Genomic DNA, 22579 nt, shown 5'->3' with positions numbered 1-22579 from the left:
TACCGAGTCTGGTACCTGGATGTCTGATACTGAGCCTGACAAGTAAGGGTGGGCGCTTTGCCCAACCCTACCCTACTGGAAGGTGTCCAAAATTTTAAAAAATCTGCCCATCATTTGGGATGAAAGATAACCACTTACAACATATCTCATGGACAGCTGTGCTGTATTTGATGACCTGAGCTATGACCCATCGGCCATCAGTCGTGCGATTTGAGCTTCAGCTGTCCAGCCCTTTTTATGGATTTTGATGCTCAGTTTGTAGCAAGAAATTACTAGCCAATCTTCATGGATTAAAACCCATTGTTTGCCTCCATGCAAGTTTTTTTTTTGAAACTGTAACACTGAAAAAAATAATCCCATGATGAACGAACAATTTTATTGAACGAACTTCTAAAACCCCAAAAGATAAACAATTGGATATCAACGTAAACTGTAACCATGTTTATGAACTGATTGTGATTGGACAAAAACCACTGGACGTAGAATTTATTTACCATCGACTTAGGCACAGGAACCTCAACCAAGTGTGCATTTGAAAAGGACAAGTTGAGGCAGTGAGATGTCCGATTAATGACATAGTCATTACCTGTGACGGCTCTATATAGGTATCAAATAGTAAAGCCGTATCAAAAATAGTAAAAATAGTAAAGCAGCTATATCAAACTGTAAAGCCGGCCCATTCTGCGCGAAGCCATTGCATTGTTGTTAAACATTCCAGCCAATTTATCCCCTACAGCAGTGTCCTGCATCCCTGTCGCCATCAAGCTCGCAAAACACATCCAACATTTTGGAGACAAATCGCTGTCGCATGGAGCGACCCACGTGTATTTCGTCCCAGCACTGATTAATTATATCCTTGATAGCTGGGTCGTCAGAGTCTGTGAAGTTCTTAACTGAGCCGCAGACCCGCTGGGAAAAATCGAAGGTCTCTGGAAGCATGGATGCCCACAATACAAGTCCATCCACCTGAAATGAATGAGAATGTGTTATATCATTATCGCCATCATCATCATCATCATCATCATCATCATCATCATTATCAGCATAATCTACGCCTTTGAACCCTTCCAAAACATAAATTTTCAGGATGCGTATCATGCATATGCACGCATTGTATGCGCGTGGAGTGCTAAACGTCAAAATTCACTGGACAATACAAGATATTCATTACAAGATTTCTACTTTGCAATAATCGTAACACGCAGATAGGTGCACCGACACTGCTGCTAGTCCCGCTGCTCTCAGTTCTGTCATTTGCTTTCGCGCGCCAATTAGCAGCTACGCTAGCATATACATATACAATATACATACAGGCATAGGTACTCGTAAGTCGTAAGCTGGTCATTTCCTTCGTCATTTTTGTCTCCTTTTCTCCCTCCCTAATTTTAAGATAAATCAAAGCCGTAAGAACAATTAAGGTGCTAAAATTTTATAATCCTTCCGACTTAGTCTGGTCATGCATTTCCAGTGCATTTATGCTGCTAATTGCATGGATAAATGCAAAGATCGCTTTTTTAATTATCTTTGACTCCTTCCGCGAGCATGCGTCAACGCGATGTGAGAAAAGTGAAAGCATCTCTGTGTTAGGGGATAACATAGCCATTCGCCGCTTTCATGCCTACCTATAATCACAATACCTATATGCCTACCTATAAGGACACAGCAAAAAAATCAAAATCGCCCATTCTGCGGTAAGTCGCGGGCTAAAAAGCATGCCCAAAAATGGGATCGTACGTTTCTCATACGACTTAATGAACCTAATCAGACTTGATATGAGGGTGGTGCTCGTACGTTTTCTCTTTTGTCCGTCAACATTGCTACGATATTTTCGATACACACACCATACCTACTATCATTACCGAAAGTGTCGAAAGTTAAGAAGATCAGAGAGGTTGAATCCGTGCGACTGCAGATTCGCCAGTGTCTCTGCGTGACCCTGCATGATGAGATTCTCACCTTAGTCTGTAGCTCGTAGAAGAATGCATGTGAAGCTGTCAACCTTCTCTGGTAGTCCGACTTTCTGCGCGTTCGTGTCACGTCGGAGGTGATGGCCTCCTCCAGTCGCCACACTACCGTGGTCTCCTTCACCAGTTGAGCTAGTACCTGTTCGACGCCGCTCACGTGCTCTCGCATCTTTAGAGTCCAAGCTATTTTTGATTTTTCAATTGGCAGTTGGACTGGTATCACACGAAGGTACCACATACCACTATTTATCACCACGAGATCGGGACATTCTGACGGTTTCTCTCGACACTCAGTCACTAGCTTTCTCAGCTTCTGCAGAAACAGCGAGTAAATGTACGGCCGCCGCCAGTACTCTGCTATAAGTACGTCATTTCTCATGGTTCTGCTGCAACTCGCCTCTTGTTGGACGCATGCGTCCCTTGTGCTGTGCTGCAGAAGCGGCTGCAGCGGACCCGGCGGGATGTCCTCGAGGCGCACGTCCCTAATGGCAGTGCCGTTTCCCAACTGGAGGAACACGCGCAGCTGCTCCGTCAGGATGCGGCTGCGAGAGTCGCCGATGACCACGAGTCTCGCCGGCCGCCGCCGCCGCGCCGCCCGCCGCCGCAGACACGCCTGGGCCTGGTCAGCGTCCAGAGAACCGGAGCGACATGGCCGCCGGTGGCATGTCCTGCGCGCCGATCGCCGCCGTCCAGCAGGGAGTCACTGATCCGGAAGATCTGCAAACACCTGGCTGACGGCCGCTGCACCTCTGTACTCCCTGTGGAGAGTGTCGTCGTTATTCGGACATATACTGTACAAAAAATATCATTACGGAGCGAGCGAAGCGAGCGTAGTCTTTCCTTAGATTAACCCGCGCCCTGATGGGGGGGGGCCATTTTGGCCCCCCCTGTGGTTTTTCTTAAATAGCGAGAAAACGGCGGCGCGCAGCGCCGCCAAATTTTGGGTACCTTACCGGACATCAATTTGACACCTTCACACAAAATTTCAAGTCACAGGTCACCTCAGGTCAGGAGTTATTGAGGTCAAACTGAGGTCATGTTCGAGTAAAAATGAGCAAAAAACATGACATCTTGAAACGCTCACCAATTCTACAGTTAACAAGCAATTTTAAAGTTCTTTATGTGGTTGTGTAGAGAAAAGATGGCGCTACAAAACTGCTATCTCGGATTTTCGAAATTTTTGGATTTTGACCCCCAAAAATCAAAAAAATTGATTTTTTTAGTAAAACTCAAAAAAATTCCAAAATTTTTTCGAATTTCGAAAAAACCGGAATATATGTGATAGTCCCTGCGCTCTTCGATATACATACCAAATTTTAGATCGATATCTCTTTTTTTGGCCAAGTTATAGCGAAAAAACTGTTAAAAATTGATGACGTCAAATTTTTGAACTCAATTTTTAGCAATTCTAGACCTCGTAGCGCAAAACGGAGACCACTATTGAACTCCCCGTGACGAGCTGCATCGAATCGATACCCATTTTGTGCAAAAATATCAACTTTGAAATTTGACCTAATTTGACCTGACCTTGACCTGACCTTGACCTGACCTTGACCAAAACGTGACCTAAGCTGGCCCTTAAGTCTGTCTGACCCACATAATCGCATTTGTCATGTAAAATGGACCATAAAACATGTATCACACGACACTTTCATATTGTGACCCCCCAGTGACCCGACCTCTGTGACCTGACCTGGTATCAGTGACCTCAAATAGCAAAATATGTGTTTGAAGAACATTTCCCCATGGATGATTTTCAATGAAATGCATCTTACACGATTTTACAACGCATTTCTTGAAATGCCTGTAAACGGTGAAAATTCGACCTTTGACCTGACCTGTGACGTCATCGGTTTGACCGAGGTCAATGAAATTGGGTCACAAGGTAGTTCCCCGTTGGGGCTATCCAACACCGTTTACCGCTTGTCGCTATGTTGCGTGGTTCTCGAGATCTGAGGGGGGGGCCAAAATGGCCCCCCCCCCCCCCCCATCAGACCGCGTTGCTCGGCAGACCCCATCTGGGCGCGGGTTAACGGAAATTTCTGAGTATGAGCGGCCGGCCGTGGTCACGCTTTTGCGAGGCTTATATCTCAGCAACCACTTGACCGATTTACACGCGGTAATTTTTGTAGGGTAGCTTCATTCCTTCTACCAAGTATTGGACTATTCCCGATGCATGTGGGTGACCCCTTATGCACGTGCCACGTGCAAAACGAAGAGGTGTCACTTTTGTAATTGTTGCAATATCTCGGTAACTACTTGGCCGATTGCGCTGAAAGTTGGCATGTAGGTAGGCACCCACTAGGCACTGCATATACATGTGCCAGAGTTGGGGTGCTGCTGCACGTGCGCACGTGCAGGGGTCGTTTCCAGATCTCGGGAACGGGTGGACCGATTGCGCTCAAATTTGGTACACGGTTAGGGACCGGTTAGTAGGGTGCCGTGCACAAGTCAGTTGGGACCCATTTTGCACGTGCGCACGTGCAGGGTGCCGCTTCCAGATCTCGAGAACGGCTGGGCCGATTGTGCCCAAATTTGGCACATCGCTAGAGACCAGTTAGTAGGGTGCCGTGCACAAGTCAGTTGGAGGTACCCCCTCGCAATTTCGCACGTGCAAGGCCCACCTTCTCGCTCGCTCCGTTAGTCGCCCCAAAAGGCGCTATACTGGTTTTAAACGGACCCTCCCACCTTCAAAAAAGTTAATGAATTGGCATGAAAGTGATGTCGCTTGGCTCAGAAAGAGCGAAAACGAATATCTACCAAATTTCACCGAAAAATATTCACCGGTTTTCAAGATATTAGACTTTTACTTTTGTTTACTTTTTGGGATCTCCGCTGTTCCTAGCGACTTTATTTGGAAGCAATAGTTTGGCAGCTGAAAGTGCGGCACTTGTTGCGCGCAAAGCAGCATATACCACCGCGTGCTACAAAACGTTTTAGTCAAACATTTAAAAATCGTTAGATATCTGCGCTGACGTCACACATTCAGAAGGGTATTCCTATGCATTAGCCCCTCTGAATCAAAATGCTGCAATTTTGAAATTCAATATTTCCGATTTAAGGCATTTCTCGATGTTGTGAGTGCCAAAACCGGTAATTGTGAGCCAGGGACCCCATTTTGGCTATCTCAACTCAAATCTAGGTAATGTTAAGGTGGGAGGGTCCCTTTAACAAAAATATGTCGATAGGGACAGAGGAAACATTTCCAGTTTGCATAGACATTCTTAGCGGAAGAACGGCAAGCTAAGTGCTATAGGGTTACCAAAATATTAGCGAGCTCCGAGAAACTGAGCGGCATCCAGGCTAAGAACCGCGTGGGAGGTCGCGCATCCACTCCCTGATACCCTCTGGCAGCACTGAAAACCTTTTCAGCACCTTTGGACTTTCCGAGTGTGGCTCATTTTGATAGAATGTTTAAAAAAATAACCTTTTAACCCTCGCCGGGCGAGGACTTTTTTCATAACACAGACGACGAGGGGGGGGGGGGGGGGTGATACGACCCACTCGCGATTGGCTCCTATGATACTCAGAAACGCCAAATTTGCAGGGTAGGTGGGCCCGTAGGAAATCTCACCGCCGTGAAAATTTGGTGACCCTAGGTGAATATTTAGGGACTTTTGTGCCTTGTGGGGTATCAAGGCACAAAAGTCCCTTGTGCTTACGCAACATGATGCATTTGGGTGAAGTTATGGACTGAATTAATTGATTGATTAAGTTCACTTAATTTGAGTGAATATTATAAAGTCACTTAACCCTATCCCTGGCGGGGGGGCCTCAGGAGCCCCCCCCCCCTGAGGTTTTTTGGTTATATCTCCCAAACGCGTTGAGCTAGGAAGCTCAAATTTTCTGACTTTTCCTAAAAGGCTTCTACGCAACATGTCTGAAAATTTTGAGTTGATCTGACCTCAGGTCAGGTCACCAGAGGCGGTTTGGTGACGCTACCTCAGAAAAGTTTGCAATCACGCCAGAGCTAGAGTTTTTGACCGATCAATTTCTTCTCTTCAGGGTTTAGTTAGGGTACCAGTATGTGCAATTTGTATATCTCGGAATTTTGATATCGGTGACCTAAGGTCAGGTCAATTTCGCGACCTCCCCATTATAAGTCAATGGGGGAAAAATCAACTCCCTGTTTTTACCACTAAAACGGGTCGGAATGGCCCCATATACCATACATGACTTCATATACGATCAACCTTCACTACCATGAGGTCTGTTTTGCTGTTGGGCAGCTGTGAGGTCATGTGACGTCATCAAAGGTCACCAAAGGTTTTTGGCCAATAACTCCGTACAGGAACAAGATACAGACGCGTGGATGGTCTCATTGTGTTCAGCTCGTCAAGACGCATCGAATGATATACATGATGACCTCGAGGTCACGTGACCTGAGGTCAACCTTTGACCTTGACCTTTCGAGGTCAACATATATATCATTCGATGCGGATTGACGAGAGGATCACGATGATGCCCTTAGTTTGTTCCTATCTTGACTAATTCGAAAGTTATTCGAGAAAAACTCTCTCCATATCTAGTGCCGCCATTTTGACTTTTTCGACCCCTGTGACGTCATCTTTGACCTGACCTGAAAATGACCTTAGTAAAAATTGTAGATCTTGGCCGTGCGTATCCGATGCCGTTTACCGCTTGTCGCTATCTTGCTTCGTTCTCGAGATCTCAGGGGGGGGCCGAATCGGCCCCCCCCCCGCCAGTTTCTTGTCCCGGCGGAGCCCGCCAGGAATAGGGTTAAAGGTAGTGTGCCACCTTTGAAAGATTTCCCATTTTATTTTTCCTAGGATAAGAAACTTCTGTTTTTACCTAATATCGCAAAAAAATCAAAAATGGGCCTGGAATAGTGCCTTTTTCGCCTAAAAGTTTTTCGGTTTTTAGATATGTATAACAACTGTAGTGGGCTCACCTGCAAACAGGCGTCGGGCAACAATCGCGAATGCGGCGCACTTGTGACAATAAGCAAAGGTCATTATAGTGTTACGACCATACGACGTACGGGAATGAGTTATCAGCTGTCTAATCGTAGACAACACAATGTCGAGCCTTAAACTGTAAGCCCGTATTGGTATTGTTTCTTTTATTTGGCTGTCGAACATTATTTATGGTTTGAAATATGATTTTATGTAAAATAATTGATATGAAAAAGCCGTCTTATAAGTTATGACCCCATTTCAACCCGTGGCAGAAATGACAATGATCAGCTGACGCATTTTTCTTGGCCGAAGTCAGAGCGCGCGGCCCGACGCACCACGCGTATTTGGAAATTCCGACCTCGACGAGCATCAGAAGCCACCTAACAGGCGTGTTCGAAACCGCAGGAGATGATGATGAACGGGTTTATCGAAACTTGATTGGATGAGCATATCGGTAATAGCGATTTCAGTGTGTGCATTTATTGTTCATAGTGGTGTGAAATGTGGTTGGGGTACGACCGACAACCCGTCGGGGCGAATTTCGCACTGGGGTACTAAAAATTTGAAGAATTTAAGACGTTTCCATGAGTTTTGAAGGTATGGATAAGTTCTAAAAATCCGGTTCTCCTTATCTGGGCCATTAACTCCATACGGTCCAAGAAAGCTGGCACACTACCTTTAAAATGGAGATCCATAACATTTGATTCGGTTTGATTTGCTGAGTTCACTGGTGCTTTTATTTATGCTCTATCTTTACTAACCATCAAAAGAAAGAAAGTGAGAAAAAAATTGACTTGCTTCATACATTTATGCCCCAAAACTCCGTAGTTATTGACTTAGTGCTACTTAGTTTGCACAGGGGCGAAATATCCTATGGGTCCACCTACCGTATACATTGGTGTTTCTAAGCACTAAAGAAGCCAATTGCTGCAGGGAGTCGTATGTACCCCTCCCCTCGCCTGGCCGTCCGTGTAAGGAAAAAGGTCCTGGCCTGGCGAGGGTTAAACTCCGAATACTATTTGGAAAACTTAACAAGGAACACAAGGAACACACGCACCCAGGCCACAAGACGCGCACGCCCCTGAAAGGTCGTCTGCAGACGCCGCTTACCGTTCTGCCACCTCCGAAGACCATGTAATGCGACCAGCACGGCCAGGAGTGCGCCGACAGCCCCGAGGCGTCGGCACCAGCGGGTCACCGCCGTGGGGCTGGCACCAGCCAGGTGCCACGCCATGGCCGGCTGGAACACGGCGGACCGTCACACGCACCACTGAGAGACAGTGCGCACTGCTCCGGCGCGGCGGCGGACGAGCCGCGTCACTAACGGTTCAGTGGGCTGGGCAGACGCCGCGCACTGGCTGCCGGCCGGCTGTCGACCCCGGCTGGAAGTTTACACGATACACATCCCACCGTGGGCCTATAGGAACGGCTGCGAACATTGTTGGTGCATGGGTGCAGACTGCAGAAATCCTGCCGTAGCCAGTGTAGCGGTGGGGGGAGGGTAAGGAACGGCACCGTGTAAATCGCGTTCTCTTTCGGCTTTGGTACCGGAAACGGGGGTGACTTCGCCTCGCCGGGTGACTTTGCCATGCTTCTCGAAAAATGCTTTAGGGAGATCTCCCATGATATTTTACGATGAATGTAGTAATGTTTTATGCACAAATGAAAGGTAATTCATGGGCCTCCCAATATAACTAACACTGATAGGTAAGTTACCACTAAATACCTAACTGGGCTCCATTTTATTGGAGTCATTGAAATGGTCAAATTTGAAGAGTTCCAAACTTTTTATTATCTAACCATGTCTTGGACAACCTGCGATGCTGAAGCTTGGTAGGGGAGAGTGGGGTGGGTTGTATCAGTTTTTACTCCGAGACCCATAACCTCGTATATCCGTGATAAACTCATTATTTCCATACTATCTCCTCCCTTGATTCTTCTGCTTTTTTGTGCCAAGTAACTTTTCCGCTACCTCTACCAGTTTTTCTTCTACGGTCTGCCGAATAGAACAATGTTTTTGATACAACTTGCCCCATGGCTTGGGTGAAATGTATATGGTGGGGTAATTTGTATCACTAGTTCACGTTTCAGGGAGTGTGCTTGCTACTGGTTTTGAACATAACAACAACATTAAATGGGGTTAATACAATTTATATGCTCAAAGACTTCACTTTTATTAACCCGCGCGGGGCTGGGGTCCCCAGCCGAACGCGCGGGGCTGGGGGGGGGGGTGTAAATTTTACCCCCCCCCCCCCTGTTATCTCCCGAACTAATGGTCCGATTTGGAAAATTCAAACGCCGATCGAAAGATCTTATCACGAACAACTAAAAACATGTACTTTATTTAAAGTTTGAGGTCAAGGTCAAGGTCAGGTCAAGGGTACAAATTGCAAGTTTCTACAGTATCGGCCTTGCACTGTAGTTGCCGAAGAATGGAGTTATGGACTGAGACTGATTGCCCAAAACGTGTTCTTAGGCTACCAAGACAATATTCGTTGCATACAATATCATTCAGAGGTCAAGGTCAAGGTCATGTCAGGTCAGGTCAGGTCACCAAAAACAAAATATAGAAAAGGGCATGTGCGACACATGTTTTATGGGTCATTTTACTCATATAATTCAATAGGCACACTCAATAAGTGATATGGACCACCTCTGGATGAATTTCAGGTCGAGGTCAGGTCAAGTTCAGGTCAAGTGAGGTCAAATTTTGAAGTTGGTTGTTAAGGCCTAAAAAGGTGTCTATCTGATGCAGTTTTTCACGGCGAATCGAATGGTGCTATTTTTGTTTCCGTACGAGGTCTAGAACTTCCAAAAAAATCATTTTTCAAAATTTTTGTGTGTCGTGACGTCATAAAATTTGAAATAACTCCCACATTTTTGAACTAATTCTTCTCAAAATTGGTATGCAGGTGCACAAAGACCACTTCTCTGACATATATTCCGTTTTTTTCGATACACTCAAAATTTTGGATTTTATAATTATTTTCCCAAAAAATCAGTTTTTGAAAAAATTTGGGCCAAAATCCAAAAATTTCAAAAAACAGAGATAGCCATTTGATAGACAAAATAGAATTACGTATAACCTTTTTTGTTACGTCTTGATTCCTTTAAAAATCAAGATGTTAGCGGCGTTTGAAATTTTGCCGTTTTTGAGGCGAAAATGGCGAACATGACGTCACTAAAACGTCAATTTCTCAAAAAATTTCCGACGGATTTCGCTCAAACTTTCAGGGAACGTGTCAAATTGATGTAAGAAAAGGTACTGAAAGTTTGGCGGCGCTGCGCGCCGCCGTTTTTGAGATATTGCAAAAATACGCGAGGGGGGGGGGGGGGGTAAAATTTACCCCCCCCAGCCCCGCGCGGGTTAAACCAAGCTTAGGTCAATCCGAACGAAACATCAAAACGAACGAAACATCAACAGACTAGACGCAAAAGTGACCTTTTCACCCGCGCCCCGTAGGGCTATCAGCGGACACTACCACCCGTAGAGGGGGAGGGGGCGTTTCGGCTCCCCTAAGATCTCGGAAAGTTACCGGCCGATTTTCAAAATTCAAACGACGTTGGATAGCCCTACCACGGAACTACCTTGTGACCCAATTTCATTGACCTCGGTCCAACCGATGACGTCACAGGTCATGTCAAAGGTCGAATTTTCACCGTTTAGAAGCATTTCAAATGTGTTGTAAAATCGAGCAAAAGGCAGACTTGTGCCTCGACCAAAAATGAAGATCCAAGATCCGCAAGATCCCACACAATTTCAATTTCAGGATCCAAGATCCCCAACATCCCACGCAAAATCAAATTGCAAGATCCAAGATCCCCAGGATCCCACACAAAATCAAAATTTCAGGGACCAAGATCCACAAGATCCCACGCAAGATCAGACTTCCAGGATCCAAGATCCCCAAGATCCCACGCAATATCGAAATTGTAGGATCCAAGATCCCCAAGATCCAACGCACAATCATAATTTTAGGATGATTTATCGGTTATTTGCAACTGCAGACTGCAACTGACTCAGTTCTAGCCCTGGAGAAGCACTAAATGGACATGTATCTAATTGTACATGCTAGTGATGTAAATTTCAGATTTGTTTATGTACATGTTTGTGATGTAAATTTAAGAAATTTTCGAAACCAATGCCAAACTGATACCGACCAAACTTTATATCTATCATTGATATATTACAAGCTCTGCTAGCGCCACCATACGACGCCAGCTGGCAAATACTCCAGTTAATAGTACGGCCCACAAAGTCTAAGATGTGTTTATGCTGATATATACTTTGAAACCTTGAGCACCTTAGTTAGTAGAGTATGTCTTCTTTCCAGTATAAAGTGAGTTTAGATATAAATGGGAAAAATTTCCGTATAAAAGTGAGTTTAACAGCTGTAGATGCTAATGTTTTGCACATTGGTTTCCCTGGCTAGATATTCATCCTCAAGAGATTTGAATTTGCTAGCAATGGATAGGTTTGGTAGGCATTTAATCATGGTAGACTGATGTGAAAAATATTCCTGTTAAAAACCAGGATCCAAGATCCCCAGGATCCCTAGACAAATCCAAAACCAGGATCCAAGATCCCCAAGGTCCCTCGACAAAATAAAAAGCCAGGATCCAAGATCCCCAGTATCCCTCGACAAAATGATGACCAGAGTCCTGGATCCCCAGGATCCTTGGGCAAAACCTGAAGTGTTGGATCCAAGATCCCTCAAGATCCCGGATCTTGCAGATCCTGGATCTCGGATCTTTTTGGGATCTTGGCACAAGTCTGGTAAAAGGCATGTTATTGCAAACCATCCATAGGGAAATTGTCCGTAAAACACATATTTTGCTATTTGAGATCACTGATACCAGGTCAGGTCACAGAGGTCAGGTCACTGAGGGTCTTAATACGAAAGTGTTGTGTGATACATGTTTAATGGTCCATTTTACATGACAAATGCGATTATGTGGGTCAGGCAGCCTTTGTGGCCAGTTATGGTTATGTTCTGGTGAAGGTGAGGTCAAGGTCAAATTAGGTCAAATTTCAAAGTTGATACTTTTGCATAAAATGGGTATTGATTCGATGCAGCTCGTTACGGGGAGTCTAATGGTAGTCTTTGTTTCGCGCTACGTGGTCTACAATTGCTAAAAATTGAGTTTGAAAATTGGACGTCATCAATTTTGAACAGTGTTTTCGCTATAACTTAGCCAAAAAAAAAGAGGTATCAATCTCAAACTTGGTATGTGGATAGAAGGTGATAAGGAATATCATATATATTCAGGTTTTTTCCGAAATTCGAAATACTTTAGATTTTTTGGTTTTTATATGCAAAAAAATATTTTTTTTATTTTGGGGGGTCAAAATCCCAAAAATTTCACAAATAAGAGGTAACAGTTTTATAGTCCGTCCTGTTAATTGTACACCTTTTATGTCTTGAATATTTTTCTCTATATTCAATTTCAAAGCTGTAGGCTTGACAGCGCTTCCCGCGAAACATTTTTTTTGTCGAAAATGGCAGACCATGACGTCATTCTGACGTCATTTGCGGCCAATCTATCATAGCCTCTGGAAAAATGTTTGATCACAATGTGTAAAATTGATGCCCGGAGGGGTCCTGAAAGTTTGGTGACGATATCTGCTGTCGTTTAGGAAATATCTACGGAAAAGGACAGTGGGGGGGGGCGTGACCTGGAAATGACCTGGTGACCTGACCTTGGGCTAAAATTATTACAGCATGTGCGAAAAAAGATGTATGATAAGGTGTGCCAAAAACGGCGGCTTCACGAAAAACCGCAGAGGGGGGGTGTTCAAACACCCCCCAGCAGGGCGCAAGTTAAACCGCGCATGACTCGGGGGGGGGGGGCTCTACAGAGCCCCCCCCCCCTCCCGTTTTTCAGCAATATCTTCTAAACTGTTTGACGGATCAACACGAAACTACTTTGCGGTACCCTCAGAGGCATCAATTTGACACGTTGTGTTAAAATTTCAAATTTCTAGCTACCATAGTTTGGCCGGAAATGACGTCAGAGTGACGTCATGTCCGCCGATTTTCATGCAAAATACTGAATTACGGCAAACGCTGTCAACAGCTCAGTTTTAAAGCTAGACCCATTTTCGTTGCATGAGTGGACTACAAATACACGTAGCTATCAAACTGCTATCTCGAATTTTCGAAATTTTGAAAAATATGTATTTACAATTACAAAATATATATTTTTTATTTTTCAAAAAGTTTTAGACTTTTCACAAAAAACCGGAATATATGTGATAGAACACACACTAATGAACTACATTTGCAAGTTGTAGCCTAATATCTTCAATAATACCAAAGTTATTCGCATTATTGTCAAACTTTTACAATTATATACTTTTCAAATCCATTTTTCAGTACGTTTTTGACGTCGTACAGCAATATAAATGGCACCATCGTGTTCCTGAGCTCAACTTTCATCTGATAGGCACCTTTTTTGTTGAAAAATTTTATTTTCAAAATTTGACCTTTTCTGACCTGAAAGTGACCTGACCTCCGGTAAATTCAGCTGACAATGACCTCAAATGACACAGGCGACACTATTTTCGAAATCTACGAGTAAAATGGACCATAAAACATGCGTCACGTGACCGATACATGATATACAATTTTCGTGACCTAGGATGACCTGGCCTTGACCTTAAAAATTCGAAGAAAAAATTCGGTACCCTCAGGGTATCTAAGGCATCTATCAAGGAGTGCGTAAACAAAAAATGAGCCTGATCGGACCGGCGGTCCGGCGGTCAGAGCCTAAATTGTGAACTAGCAAAAATGTCGATAACTTTTTCTTTGACCTGACCTGTGACGTCATCGGTGACCTCGAGGTCAATGAAAATATGTTTCGCTCTACAGTTTTCCCAGGGCTATCAGACGCCGTTTGAATTTTGACGATCGGCCCAGTAGTTTCGGAGATAGGAGGGGGGGGGGCTCTCCAGAGCCCCCCCCCCAGTCACTCGCGTTATGGGAAATACCCCAGTCATGCGCGGGTTAACCCGGCACCGCCTGGGCTATTTCCGTACCATACGACAGCCTGGGGAGGGGTCGGATCCGACCCCACCCCCTGCTATCTCGAGAGCCAATGGTCGTATCGAGCCCCGCGAGGCGGCGTTCGAAAAATCTCTACAAGACCTTCCCAAAGCACACTTAATATTTTAAGATTGAGATCAACTTTCAGGTCAAGGTAGGGTCAAAGGTCAAATTCTGGGGTTTCTGCATGATGAGGCTTACGGACAGCGGAATCGATAGCTCCTGCTCAAAACTCACCAAAAATGACCTCAAAGACTCAGTGAAGGTACCATGTGCGTGTAGGGGTCATACTAAGCACGAGTCTAGGTCAGGTCAGGTCAAGAAAGGGCACGGTAGGTCACTTTCTGCTACGTGGGCATGCGACACATGTCTTACGGGTTATTTTTCACGCTGAATCCGATGGTCATGGTTATATGTGACCCAAAGTCACTGTCCTGGTCATTAGTAAGCATTGAAAGCATACAAAATCTTTTATATTATACATAACCAAGTCAGGGCTAAGAAAAAAGTCAATTTTTCATTTTTTTATTTCATAAAAATGCACTTTTCTAGACGAGCTTTGTCCCAGCAATCTAATGCTGCCATTTTTCGCATGCGATGTTCAGAAGTGCCTAAAAATCACGAAAATGCTTATGACGTCACCATGCCCCACACATGTTCGAGCTATTTTTTTTTAAATTTTGGGGGTCAAAAATCAAGATAGAAAGTTGAAATTTGTGACATCTAATGTTCTAATAGAGCTCTATAACATGTTTATTTTAATTTTGAAATTTTTGGATTTAAGTAACTGTTTTCCAAGAAATGGAAAAAGCATTTTAAGGGAAATACGAGATAGCCATTTTAATCTTCCAGGCGGTGGGGGGGGGGGCATTTTTTGCCCCCCCCCCCCTTCAGTTTTTTCAATATATCTCCAGAACCGCTGCGCCGATCGTCACCAAACTTTCAGTACCCTCCCGGGAGTAGCTTTTACACATTGTGACCAAAAATTGTTCCAAAGGCTATGATAGGTTGGCCGCAAATGACGTCATAGTGACGTCATTTCTGCCATTTTCGACAAAAAAAAAGGTTTCGCGTGAAGAGCTGTCAGGACTATAGCTTTGAAGATACAGAAAAACGCTCAAGACATAAAAGATGTAGAATCACCAGGGCTACTAAACTGCTATCTCGAAATTTTGAAATTTTTGAATTTTGACCACCAAAAATCAAAACAATAATTTTTTGAATTTAATAGCCAAAAAATCCAAAAAGTTTTTCGATTTTCGAAAAAAAGGGAATAAATGTAATATTCCAGCCTATATTCAAATACCAAATTTTAGATCAATACCTCTTTTTTGGCCAAGTTATAGCGAAAAAAAAAACTTCAGAATTGATGACGTCAAATTTTCGAACTCAATTTTTTTTTTGCAATGGGGTTGGGAACTCGATTTTTGAAGAATGTATAGAAATGATCAGACTATTTTTGCAGAATTTATGGTGCATACAGTTTCCTCATAAAATCATTATGCTGAGAGAAATGGGGGAAGACAGAAAACATATTTTTTAAAGTTCTTGAAAAAGACGCTCTTGATGCTGTTACGTCACATGTCACCTTCTGCGGTTGACAAATAATGGCGCATCTGGCGCACCACCGATTACATGTTATTTCTATATGTGAAAGAGGTTGTTTGTTTCACTCTGCCAATCGCGCTGTTTTTAGCTTTAAATTATGCTAAAGCATTCACGAATGAAAGGTTCAGTGTCAAAAATTGATGCGTCTGCCGTGTACTGTTCCCATTTAACCCTAGAACGCCTAGGGGGGGGTTGTATCAACCCCCCCCCCCCTGAGGTTTTTTCAAAGTGCACGCTAAACGGCTTGTCGTAGCGGGCTGAAATTTTCAATACCCTCTGGGGCAACCTTTGCGCATCTTTTGCCGAAAAAAATTGATCGGGTCATGTCAGGTCACGGAGTTATGACGTCATAAGAGGTACAGCCTCCGGCCGGATTTTCACAAACTGAGTGCCAACGCCCGAGGTTTCCTGCCGGTGGTACGGACATCGGTTGATGGATCGTGATGAAACTTCCCATGCATGTTGGGGCAAGTATTGGCTATCATATGGTATAAGAAATTTGACCGGGTCAGGTCAGGTCACGGAGCTATGACGTCACAAGAGGAACAGCGTCCGGTACTATTTTTGAAAAGCGCCCGAACCACTATTTTGCTAATTCTTGTCACCTCAATGGGAATATGCAGCAATATTAGCTTCTATAGGGAGCAAATGGACCTCCCAAATCCAAAAATACAATCAGATTTCAAAAATTTAAATTTTGATTTTTCGAATTTCTGCCGCCGACTGTGACCTTGCCGACTTCCGGCGCTCCCAACGCGCTATTTTTAGAGCTAGGGAAACGAAATACATACCAAACGATAGAGAATTGATCAAGGAACACGATAGTGAAGGTTTCAAGTCGATATCTGTTTCGTTATCGGTCGTTATCTCGGAACGGGGAAGATAAGGCTAGAAACAGATATTATATATTATCGCTATATATCAAGCAGAGACAAAACATACCGAATGAGAACGCTACGTTAGGTTATCGGTTAAAGCTCAAGTTAAAGTTGACCGAGCCGCTCGAATGTATCTTTAGCTTTTTCTCTTCTAGAATTTATCACAGCGCGTGATGAAGTTTCTCGCGGCTTATTTAAGCCGCCTCTTCGGGTGCACTATATAACACCTCCCCTCAAGTTGAGCGGTCTCGGCGGTAGGTACGCCTCCTCGGGTCGACCTGTAGCCGTTCTGGAGGCCTCATAGTACGGTTGCTCCGCCGCGGGGGCGCAGGCAGGCGTACGGATGCTTCATCTGCGAACCTTACGCGCGGTCCGTGCGCCACATTAGGGCTATCGTCCACCACCCCCGGTCCCTCCGGTCGCTGAACCGGGGCGTGAGGATGATGCAGCCTCAGGAACCTGCGGTTTCTCCACATGATCCGACCACTTGGCAGTTTAACCAGGTAGTCCCTCCGGCGACCGACGGCGACGACAATACCGGTCCGGGTCCAGAGACACGAAATGGGGTCTTGTACGTCCACATAGTTTCCTGTCTTCAACGCGCCCAACGACCCTGCAGACGCGTCGTACCTCTCTCGGGTCGCTGACCTTAGTTCTTGCGCCTTTTCATCGCACTCAGCTGCTGATTTCTGCCACTCTGGGGCGAAGGCACGATAGTGTGCCGGAACTGCGGATCTGAGGGGGTGACCAAACAGGACCTGAGCAGGTGAGCGCCCGTCTGCCCTCGGCGTATTGCGCAGTTCTAGTAGTCCTTTGGCGAACTCATCTGAGTCCGTGTTCCCGTTCTGAGTGGTCTTGAGAATGAGTCTCTTTGCCGACTTGACCGCTGCTTCGGCGTGCCCGTTGGACTGTGGATAGTACGGCGTCGACATCCGGTGATCGATCTGCCATCTCTTCATGAAGTCTCTGGTGATCTTTGCACTGAACTGGGGCCCCCCATCCGTGCGCAACACGTTCGGCACTCCAGTCGAAGCGAATATCTTACGAAGCGTCGTCACTAGATCACGGGCTGTGGCATCACGTGAGAATGTAGCAATGACCGGCCAGCCGGACAGGCGGTCGACATACACCAAGAATGGCTTGCCAGCCGCGGTGAAGAAATCAGCTGAGACGCTCTCGAACACGCGTTTTGGTGCCGGGTCATCCATCAGAGGTTCCTTCCTCTGGCTGGGGAGATTCTCGCGGCATGGACGGCATGTTCTCACGGTGTTCTCGATGTCATTGTTCAGACCAGGCCAGAAGACTGACTGGCGACCGCGCCGTTTTGTCTTGTCGATGCCTTGATGGCTGGCATGTAGCTCTGCCAGGACGTCTCGACGCAGTGAAGCAGGGATGACCAGCCTCGCGCCCATGAGCAGTACATCTCCGTCTACAGATAGCTGATCACGGTAGGGCCAGTACGGACGGAGCTCAGTCGGTAAGTCCGTCTTCTCGGAGGGAAATCCCTCTTCTACTGCCGCCCGCAGGCTGACATACTCATCATCCAAACTCCCTGCATCTCTGATTCTTGTCAACATCAGAACTGGTGACCTCTCTTGCGACCGCGTCGGACCGTGCTCGTCAGTGACGTGCGCTGCCGCGCCGACGACGACGGCTCTGACGTAGCTGTTGAGGTCCTTTTCTGCCTCTGCATCGTCTGTAGACGGCTCGTCGACTGGAGCACGAGACAGTGCGTCCGGTACGCAGTGTTTGCTACCACTCCTCCACGAGGCTGTGAAGCTGTAGGCCATCAGCGCGTGCCTGAGGCGCTGGAGCCTCGGGTTTTCGATGTCCGCCAGCAGCTTGTTGTTCAGGATTGGGATCAGTGGGCGATGATCCAACACGGCTTCGAATGTGAGGCCAGCCAGATATGTTCTGCACTTACGCACGCTCCACACGAGCGCCAGCATCTCGAGCTCGATGACGCTGTAACGGCTCTCTGTGTCCGTCAGAAATCTTGACCCGCACTGCACGAGCCGCCACCGATCTCCGTGTTTCTGCATCAGCGCGAATCCCAGTCCATGCAGGCGGGATGCGTCGGTCTGAAGTACAGTGGGGAGTGCCGGATCGAAGAACGCGAGTATCGGCGGTGACGTCAGCGCCTTTTTGACGTCATTGAACGCATTCTGGTGCACTTCAGTCCAGGTCCAGACGTTACTCGGCTTTAGGAGGTCGCGCAGTGGTGCGGCTGTCCTCGCGATGTCAGCCGAGAATTCACCCAGTTGATTTACCAGCCCGAGGAAGCTTCTCAAGTCTGTGAGTGTGGCTGGAGCGGGGAACTCAGCTATCGCTCGTATTTTCTTTTCGTCGGGTTTGAACCCGTGCTCTCCGACGGTGTAGCCGCAGTATTCAACCTCTGCTTGGGCGAACGCCATCTTATCAACGTTCAGCGTGATTCCGTGCTCCTCGCATCTCCTGAGCACGTCTTGAACTTGCTTCAGATGACTGCTGTAGTCCTCAGAGTAGATGAGAATATCGTCCACGATCTTGCAGGTATTTTGCAGCCCTGCCAGTGCTTGATCGCCTCGCTGGTTGTATTCATCGCCCGAAGACGACAGACCCATGACTGCGCGCGTGAACATGTACCGGCCCCACGGTGTAATGAAGCACGTCAGGTGCTGATCGTCTTCATGGAGCGGAATCTGGAAATATCCACTTTTTGCGTCCAGCTTCGTGAAGTACTTGGCCCCTGTTCCGATGGCTGACACCACATCGTGAGGCGTCTTCATAGGGTAAGCCGGACGGCGGACGTGCTCATTGAGTCGTGTCAGGTCGACGCACAGTCTCACTTTTTGCGTTCCGTCGGATGTAGTTTTGACCACAGGCGTCATGGGGTGGCACCACTCGGTGGGCTCGCTGACCGGCACGATGATGCCCTGACGTGCGAGATCATCCAGCTGATTCTTGATGTCGTCGCGCCAGGCGTACGGTATGGCTCTAGCCGCAGTTGTCGCGACCGGCTTCACGTTCTCTTTCAACTGGATTCGCATTGGTGGTCCGGCCATCTTTCGCAAAGTTCCGTCTTCGAACACGCTACTGAATGCTTCTTTTAGACTTTCCGCGTGACTGTTGCGCTCATGTTCCGTAGGCGCGCGCTCTAGAACCCAGGTAGGGAGTGTATTTCCTCCGCTCGACCGGGTCAGCACCGTAGACACCGCAGTTTCATCTTTCTGATCGGAAGTTAGCGAGCGTGAGCGCCGCTGGCTGGTGTCACGGCGGGCTCCGCGGGCTGACTGTGTCTGTCCACTTGCCGCGTACTCAGTTGACTTGATCTGGCGTGGGAAGTCCGGGGGAAGTATCCCCAGTCCGATGCATTCAGTCCACGAAAGCAGTGCTCCATCGAATCTGTTTAAGACCACGACTTCGGTAGTGACTTGCCTATCTCCGAGATGCAGCTCACATGAGAACGTTCCAGCTGAATCTAGCTGTCCTCCTCCAGCCGCATATAGTTTTTCGTTCAGCGGTGTTAGGCGAGTTACATCCACACTGATGCTCTTGGCTTCTCGCTCGCCAATGACGCTGACTTCAGCCCCAGTGTCCGGAGTCCATCGGAGAGTGCCGCCCCCGTCGGCGACTTTCACGCCGACAGTAATCTGCGGTGTTTTCAGCAGCGCCGCCGGGCTGCGTGTCACGTCAGCTATGGTAACGTGCTGCACGTTACGCTTCTGAGACTCCGATTCTGGTTTACGACTGAGAGATCGTCTGCGAGTACGGCCGTCTGACTGCGTCTTTACCGTTTCTCCACTGCGCGACGCTCTACGACACACAGCGGTGTAATGCCCCACTCGCTCACAATTTTCGCACTTGGCTTTTCGTGCAGGGCACTTGGATAGGCTCTCATGCCATGATCCGCCACAATAGCTACAGGCTCTGACAGACTCTTTGCTCTTGTGGCAATTGTGAGCTTGTCTGACGGTCTGGATTTCTGTGCGGTGAGACATGAGCGCTAGGGAATCATGTGCAGCATTCTCTCGGGCGCGACAGATGTCCAAGGTCTTTTGCAGACTCAAATCTTTCTCGCTCAGAAGGAGGCGAATTGTTTCCTTGTCTCCCAACCCTGTTAGGATTCGATCGCGGAACCTGTCTTCCGTGCAACTGTCGCAAAAGTCGCAGAACTGAGCGATCTCCTTCAGAGACATGAAGAAATCGTCGAATCGCTCACCTGGCTCCTGTCGACGCAGATAGAAATCCCGGCGATCTAGGATAACGTTTCTCTGACGCCGAAGATGAGCCTCCATTTCGCTGATGAGCTTCGAGATTGTGTCACCTTCTCCGGTTCCCGTGGCTGTGCCGTTATTTAGGCCGAACTTTACTATTCTGAGCCATTCGTCGTCTAGTAAAGTGTAGAACACTGCTTTTTGCTCTTCGTAAGGCAGTTTTTCTATGCCAGTGAGCTTAGCATATCCTTCATATTTTTCTTTCCATGTTGCGAAGTCTCGAAGGTTAGCTGTACCGCAGAGTCTAGGGACGGGTATGGTGCCTGGAGCTACGCTGTATTTTCGGCCATCTGTGTCGGCCGGTCTCGTTCGAGTCGTCTCCGATGTATCACCGTTTGTTGCTTGAGCTGTGTCGCTGCTGGTGTGAGAGTCTTTTTCTAGAAGCTGGGCTATCATAGCAGCGAGTCTCTCTTCTCTCTGCTGTGCGGCAGCTGCTTGCTGTTGCAGAAGTTCTGCCATCTTTGAAGCAATATCTTCCTGTCCCGATCCTGTCGGCTGCGCCATGTTTCGTTATCGGTCGTTATCTCGGAACGGGGAAGATAAGGCTAGAAACAGATATTATATATTATCGCTATATATCAAGCAGAGACAAAACATACCGAATGAGAACGCTACGTTAGGTTATCGGTTAAAGCTCAAGTTAAAGTTGACCGAGCCGCTCGAATGTATCGTTAGCTTTTTCTCTTCTAGAATTTATCACAGCGCGTGATGAAGTTTCTCGCGGCTTATTTAAGCCGCCTCTTCGGGTGCACTATATAACAATATCTCCCACCGTTTTGCCGCAATCGCCGCCGAAAGTTGAAAAAAGTCTATTTTTCCGAAAATTTGACCTTTGACCGGTCAAAAGTAGGTCAAATGTTGACCTAGGACCAAAAAATATACCACCAATCGCGAGATCTCGTTGAGAGCAATCCGTTGGTTTTTTTCCGCTAAGCTCTACGACCTTCCGTTTCGAAACGCCAGGGGGGGGGGGTCGTAACAACCCCCCCCCCCTGGTCGTTCGTGTTATGAGAAATGGCCTGGTCGTGCGAGGGTTAACATTGAGCGCGTGGTAAACATTTTGTGAACCTCGAATTTCCAAATGAAAAACATGATGAATCGGAAGATGCTGAAGGGCAAAAGCCTTTCCAATACGCATTTGGCCTAATTTACAATTAAAATTTTAACATTTCTCTAATCTTATTAATAATTGCTTTGTTCTTTTTCATAAAAATAAATTAAGACGTTGAGAACCGAGGTAATTTCTATCTACCGTGCCTTAACCCTATTAGTGGCTGGCTCCTAGCTACCCCTATTAGTGGCAGGGGGGGACTGTTTACGACCCCCCCTTGATATCTCGAGATCTAATGGGCCGATTTTCAAAATTCAAACGGCATTCGATTTCGCTCAACGTGATCTACATTTCTAAAAAATAAAAATTAAAAAATGTCAATAGGGTAAGTAGAGGGGGGGGGGGTAAAAACGGGTAAATTGCAGATACATTTTAGACTGTTTATCACGGCCAGGTTTCTGAACCAATCTTAACGCAACTTTTGCCGATCGATAGAGAATGAACCAGGAATTCACATGGATCCTAAAAATATGCATTTTCAAAAATCATAGGCGAATACAGATCATTGAGATTGACATAAAAAGTAGAGTAAATAAAGTTTTCGTTGGTACTGTTTCTAAAAAGGGTGGTAATGGTCTTGTTATGTTACAATTTTCTTATGAGAGAACGACTACAATTGTATTGGTCATGCATAGGCGGTGTCAGGGCACCTATGTTGGGAGGTAAAACATAACCCCCCTTTTTGGACGCCTGGATCCGCCTATTATAGCAAAAACGTGTCAAAAGAGGATGCACAATAACTGTATATGTTATCACATGATACCTTTCATTCACTGTTCGTAAAACTGGTGCAGCAT

Source organism: Amphibalanus amphitrite, unplaced genomic scaffold (assembly GCF_019059575.1).
Source record: "Amphibalanus amphitrite isolate SeventyFive unplaced genomic scaffold, NRLGWU_Aamphi_draft 000064F_arrow, whole genome shotgun sequence".
Classification (NCBI taxonomy): Eukaryota; Metazoa; Arthropoda; class Thecostraca; order Balanomorpha; family Balanidae; genus Amphibalanus; species Amphibalanus amphitrite.
This window is presented reverse-complemented; position numbering follows the sequence as displayed.